Source organism: Priapulus caudatus, unplaced genomic scaffold (assembly GCF_000485595.1).
Source record: "Priapulus caudatus unplaced genomic scaffold, Priapulus_caudatus-5.0.1 Scaffold2204, whole genome shotgun sequence".
NCBI lineage: Eukaryota > Metazoa > Priapulida > Priapulimorpha > Priapulimorphida > Priapulidae > Priapulus > Priapulus caudatus.
Window position 1 is genome coordinate 26,653 of NW_014579265.1, and position 6,741 is coordinate 33,393.

Genomic DNA, 6,741 nt, shown 5'->3' on the forward strand with positions numbered 1-6,741 from the left:
AAGCGTCCCACACTAAATCAACCATCGTCGCTAATTTTTTAAGTAGATATTAAATCACAAAACATCGCTTCCGTCCTAAAATCCGTCTTAGCCAATGAAAGCCGCTCGATTTTAGGACGGAAGCGATGGAATTCTGGACGGAAGTGAGAATTCCATCGCTTCCGTCCTAAATCCATGGCTCTTATTGGCTTAGACGGATTTAGGACGAAGCGATGTTTTGTGATTTAATATCCACATTAAAAACTTAGCTGCGATTGTTGTTGATTTAGTGTGGACATTAAATACGAATTAATGTGGACATTAAATATGAATTGTGTCCACCCGGGACGATTAATGTGGACATAATAAATATGAATTGTGTCCACCCCGGCGTCCATACGAATTAATGTGGACATTAATATGAATTGCTGTCCACCCCGGCCTGCGATACACGTGCACGTGCGTAACGCTATATATAGAAGTATCTATACTACTATAATTATTAATAACATATAACCCTGTAAATCAATACGAGTACTTCACTGTATACATATAACCTATATATATATGTGTATATATGGGTTATATCAAGAGCTACTAATACCTATACAAATACCTATACTATACCCATACTACCATATTATACCTATATCTATACTATACCTATACAAGAGGTATTATTAGTTATTGGTTATATATAGATTAGGGGCGAGTACGCGGCGTTCGTTCGACGGGAAATAGGTCGTCTGCGAAATCCGCATTCATCTGTATTTCCCGGTTCTCAGATAATTGACATGATTCAATTCCGCGTCCGAAAATAAGCGTTACCCTTTCGAACAATGTGCAACCCAATCATATACTGTGAAGTTTCAGTGTCGATGAATCACACAGTTTTTTGAATATTTCATAACGTACACGAGTATCGAGAAATAAAAGCTGTACGATACAATAAAAAGGAAGAGGAATAATTTAAAACCTTGAGTAAAAAATCTAAGAAGAAATCTTATAATTAAAACAACCCTGCTAAATGAAATGAGTTAGTACTATATGAAAAGGCGCGTATATATATATCAAGATTACATAATAGAGATTCTCTATAGATAACATCTCTATTATGTACTGTTGATAAATATATATATCAGGAGTTAATAAGACAAATGAGTTTGATACGTATATTGCGTTATGTCGTATTTAGCTCATAGATGCTAGCAGAACAGGCTGAATGATGAATCACAGAGGTTCGCATGCCACCCGCGTATCGCGCAGAACATCTCCTGCAAATGTCGGCGTCAAATAATTTATTAAAACTCAGGCGAAGATGCGATATGAATCGCGAGCGCCCCGTGCGACTGTAGCGGCGGGAAGGTGATTTAACCCCACGCGCCGCACCCTAGGACATATTACTCCTGGACAATTACCCACCGGACAATTACCCCGCGACAAGTTACCCACCAGGACACAACTACCCACCCGGACAACTTAGCCACCGGAGATTACCCACCACGACAATTACCCACCAGCGACAATTACCCCCGGACAATTACCCCCAGGACAATTACCCCCGGACAATTACCCACCAGGACAATTACCACCAGGACAATTACCTCCAGGACAATTACCCACCAGGACAACTACCCCAGGACAATTACCCACCTAACTTCCAATAAGGGAAAATTCCCCGTTCCGTAAATTTTTTGTCCGCTGCCAATACATGAATGTATGTCTGGAAAAGAGAAGAAATGTCTACCCCATGCATGTGTTCAGAGAACAGCGCGTCGATAATTGGGACGGGGGGGGGGGGGGAGAGTCGCCCCTACCCTTCCTATAATGACGGAAATGTTGTATCCCCAAATGATCTTGCTCTTGCCATGTACGTTATGTTATGTAACTGTTTGTGCGTGTGTGCGTATATGTGGCTGGCGCTGTGTGTGCGTGCGTGCGTGTCTGGTGGTGCGTGTGTTGTGCACGTGAGTGAATATACTGATTTTACAAGAATTTATTACAAGTGTTAATACTTGTGTGAAGTGCCCCCGAATTTTTTTTATTTTGATGCAAATGGTGCAATTTAACGCCATTAATTCTAAAGGTCATCTATCTGCATTTTTCCCGTAGCTTATATTTAGTAGGCTTGATGATATTTATCAGGCAATTTGACCACATGGCCCAATACTCACTGTTTACTGCCAAAATATACTACTTAATTGTCAATTTTTACCACGCGTGATATATTAAAATTGCTTTGAAAGCGTCATGTAATCTGCCACTGTGGAAGTACTGATATATTTTGCATATGTACATCCTTTTTCTTCACTTATGAGATAGTTATAACAATGATTTTAGACCAGTGCGGCCAAAATGAACAACAATGGTCATTCTGAATGCTTGTGTAATGAATGGAATTGGGGATAAGTTCACAAAACATAACTGATTTTTCTAATAGTGAGCGTTTTAAATCATTTTTTCACTATTGCTATCGTCTGAATGTATAAAGATTTTTAGTTTTTTGTGATACAGTAGTGAGTTATAATGCTAAATTTATTGAACAATTCTCAATACTCTGTTTCCAATTTGTATATGCGCTCGGGAATGAGCGGTATAGCATCTCTTTCTATCTCGCTCTCTCTCGCTCTCTCTCGCGCGCTCTCCCTCTCTCACGCAATCCCCTCCTTCTCCTCCTCTCTCTCTTTCTTCCCTTCCCTTTCCCTCTGTGCTGTACAAGTCAAACAGCTGCTCAGCTCACAGAAGCATCGACGATCGAGCGGGGCTGCTGAATCGGACTCGGATTTATGATTCGCGATCTGGATCCGCGTGCCGGCGCGGCCTGTGTCGGATTGATGAAATCGAGTCGCGGCTGCATGTCTGAAGTCATGCGCTCGTGCGTACCGCAAAGATTTCAGTGAGGCGACGTAATGATGAGGAGGGTGAGGGGTATGAGGAGTAGGAGGAGGATGGGGAGCGAGCGGAGGAGCAGAAGGGGGAGAGCGGGAGGAAGAGAAGGAAGAGAAGGAGCAGGAGGACGAGGACGAAGAAAACGAGGAGAAAAGGGGGAAAAGGGAAGAGAAGGAGGGCGATGGGGATAAGAAGGAGCAGGAACAAGAGAAGGAGTAGGAAGAAAAGGATAAGAAGGGGCAAGAAGAACAGAACAGAAAGGGATAGGAGGAGAAGGAAGATGAGAAAGAGGAGAAGGAGGAGGAGGAGGAAGAGGAAGAGGAGGATAAATAGTAGGAGACGGACAATGAGTAGGAGAAGAATAAAGCTTTAGGATAAGGAGGAGGGGAGTGGAGGAGAGGGGGACTAGGAGGGAATGAGTATGTGTCATTGAGTGCACCGTTTTCTACTCATGAAAGAAACAACTCGTTTTGTCAGTTCGCTCTTTCGAATGATATGACATGAGTAGACGCGTGTACGATTGCGTGACGTACGATTGCGATGACGTGTGTAATTGCGAACAAGCGCGCATCTGTATCTGCCCCCGGCCACTGACGCAGCGGGTTTGTGCCGTTCTATTGAATTATAGAACTACTACGAACTATTGAAATTGTGATTCGATACTGTTCGTCGTTTCGGCCTTGCGTAGCTTACATGCTTATCATAATATCCAAATTACTACAGTAAATACTAAACTGATTAAAAAATATATGCTTTGATAACGCAATAAGGATTGTGTAACTTGGGTAGATATTTGCCCTTTACGAAAGACGCGCCCCATTGTATCTGCCTCCATTCACCCACCCACCCACTCTGATCCTAACCTCAGGTTTCCTTCCTCATTACACTTCTACACTTTCCCGCTGCCCGCCCCTAACTCCTTTACCCTACTCTCAATTTCACCAGCTCAACTTGTAGTCAGTCCCTTATGGAAGGCCATTACCGCCAAAACCTACCTATTTTAATCGCGCTTAAAATGTATTTTAAGCGCGATTGAATTATCTGACGTCATCGCGCTACGTCGCGCCGCCTACCGTCACCGGCAGACGCTACCTGCCGCCGGTCGCTGGCGGAAAGCACGCGCGAGAAGAACCGTATACGAAATTCCTGCGGCGTGCTGCACTATGTATGAAACCTGCCTGCCTACGTACGTACGCTGCACACAGTTCGCGATGAAAGCAAAAGGCGCAGATGAATTGCCGGTTTTAATTAAATGCGAAGGCATGACGATCTTACTAATATATCTGAATTGGGCAGCGAGATTTGCGAAGTCGGTGTATAATAGAGCTGGATAATTGTGGCGGATGCAGCGTGGATTATGCGTACAGCTGCCGGCCAGAGTGTGAGCGCATGCATGTATGTATGCGCGGAGCGGCAAATAGGTTTAACGGGTATAGAGTCGCATCGGTGTGTACGTAGGGTCATCGCTGCGTGCGTGCGTGCGTGCGTGCGTGCGTGCGTGTGTGTGTGCATTTCCCGAATATGCTGCCGGAAATGCCATGCATGTATAACGCCGCCCGCCGGAAACAATGGGAGAATATCGGGTCATATAGAATGTCGCATTAGACGGGCGCTAATGTATCGATCCCCTTTTGTCAACCGAGGTTTCTTCCGGCTTCTAAGTGCCCAACAACCGAGGGACGTGCGCCCGTCTACACCATGCTAACTCGACGTTAGGCTTGCTTTGTCAAATTGCTTTGTGAAATGCGACAGCAATCGCTACACGCTATAGCAAACACTCTTTTATCTTTCATGTCGGTTCTCATTCACCTCCCGAACGCATGTCATCCGAAATGACACGAACCTGGACAGTATCGCGTAACGTTGCCGTCAACGCCTCCACGTGTCTCCCGTTTGACCTTACACGTCGTTAAGTTTTCGATGCTGGCCATAGGCGATAGTTTTACGGCATGCTCGTACCGCGTGACGTTTACGGTAATCTGTTATTTTGGCGGATTTCGTCGCGTTATTTGCGCGCTGCTTGGATTACGTGGCTGTTCATCGCATGGCAGCGATATTTCACGCGTAACTGTTGTACTTACCGTGAAAGCTGCAATTATATCGTTCGTGCACGCACTCGTGATGTCCTCTCTCTCTTTCTCTCTCTCTCTCTCTCTCTCTCTCTCTCTCTCTCTCTCTCTCTCTTCCCTTCTCCTCTTCTCTCTCTTCTCCCTTCCTTCTCATTTTTTCCTTCTCTCTCTCTCTCTCTCTCTCTTCTCTGCTCTCCTGTGTGTGTGTGTGTGTGGTGTGTGTTGTGTGTGTGTGTGGTGTGTGTTTGCGTGCGTGGCGTGCGTGCGTGGCGTGCGTGCGTGCCGGCGCGCGTCGGGCGTGCGTGCGTGCGTGCGTGTGTGTGTTGATACATCGGATGGATATAGATGAATGGCATGGAGGGATGGATGGATGGATGGATGGATGGATAGATGGACGACGGACGGACGGACGGACGGACGGAGCGGAAGGACGACGGAACGGACGGACGGACGGACGGGCGGACGGACGGACGGTGGACGGGGCGGACGGACGGAACGGATGGATGGATTGAAGGATTCTACGGACGGACTGATATAGATAGATGGGTGGAATATGTTCATAATCTTCCCGAATACGGTGGAGGCAGCGCCTCTAAAAGCTGGGAGCGCGGACAAATATCAATCTATTCCTTCTGTGGAACCCCCCCCCCCCCAAACGTACAATTTTGGCATGAGGAAGCCCTGTGACAATGCCATAAATCTCCCCGAACGCACCGCTGTGAGTCATGTTTTTTTTATATCGAGTCTGTCTCGGCTCTCGCGATGCTTAAAGTAGTGCGTCGTCTGCCAGCGTTTATTACTGTCGTCGTCTCGTCTAAGCAACCCAGCGATACGCGCACGACGACGACGGCATCTGTATAGCGACGACACGAATTGGACAGAGAATGGAGAGTGCGCGAGAACGAGAGAAGCGGCGTGTACGGGGCGAGAGATGGGGCCGGAGAGGCAGAGATGGAGAGTGAGTGAGAGGAAAAGATATAATAGGGGAGAGGGAAAGATGGAGAGTGTGCGAGAAGAAGAGATAGTGAAAGAAAGAGTAGCGCGAGAACGAGAGAAGAGGGGCGTGTGCGGGGAGAGAGATGAAGCGGTAGGCTGAGATGAGAGGCAGAGGTATAGATAGGTGGGTGGAGTGCGCAAAAGAAAAAAAGAAAATTACAGGGGCGCCAAAATCATGTAAGGGTAACAGAGAAACACGGAGTGATAGTGGCGAAAGAACGAGAGCGAGGTGGAACGAGAGAGAGAGAGAAGAGAGAGAGAGAGAAGAGAGAGGGGGGGGGTGAGGGTGGAAAGAAGAGAGAGAGAAAGAAAGAGAGAAGGGAAGTGGGCTGTTGAGAGCGGGGAGTGAAATATAGAGATAGCGAGGGAGCGAGCGCGCGATGGAGGCGGGGGAGAAAGAGAAAGATATATGACGAAACTACAGAGAGAGGGCTGTAGAGTGGAGGCGGAGATTCTATAGAAAAGATACTCGAATTCTATACATAGACAAGTTTAATCCGCCACGTGTTGAATTCCCCGCGCGTTCGCAGTCCCACGCGCGCAAATAAAACTCGCTCGGAAGCGAATCAGATGTACTCACGAACGTCGATCATTTTCGCACCTATACTTACGTATTCAATTACACAGCGATAGGTAATGCCACCGCAGTCTTTCAGGAAAAATTAATCGTTTGCGTTCGACAACGGAAAATCGTGCGCAAATCTTTCTCTACAACACTAACGTAACGATTGTCCAATGCTGCGGTAATATCGCTGGCAGCGGGCAGGCGGAAATTGGCAGGTGGGAAAGCGGTGAGAGAAAGAAGGGG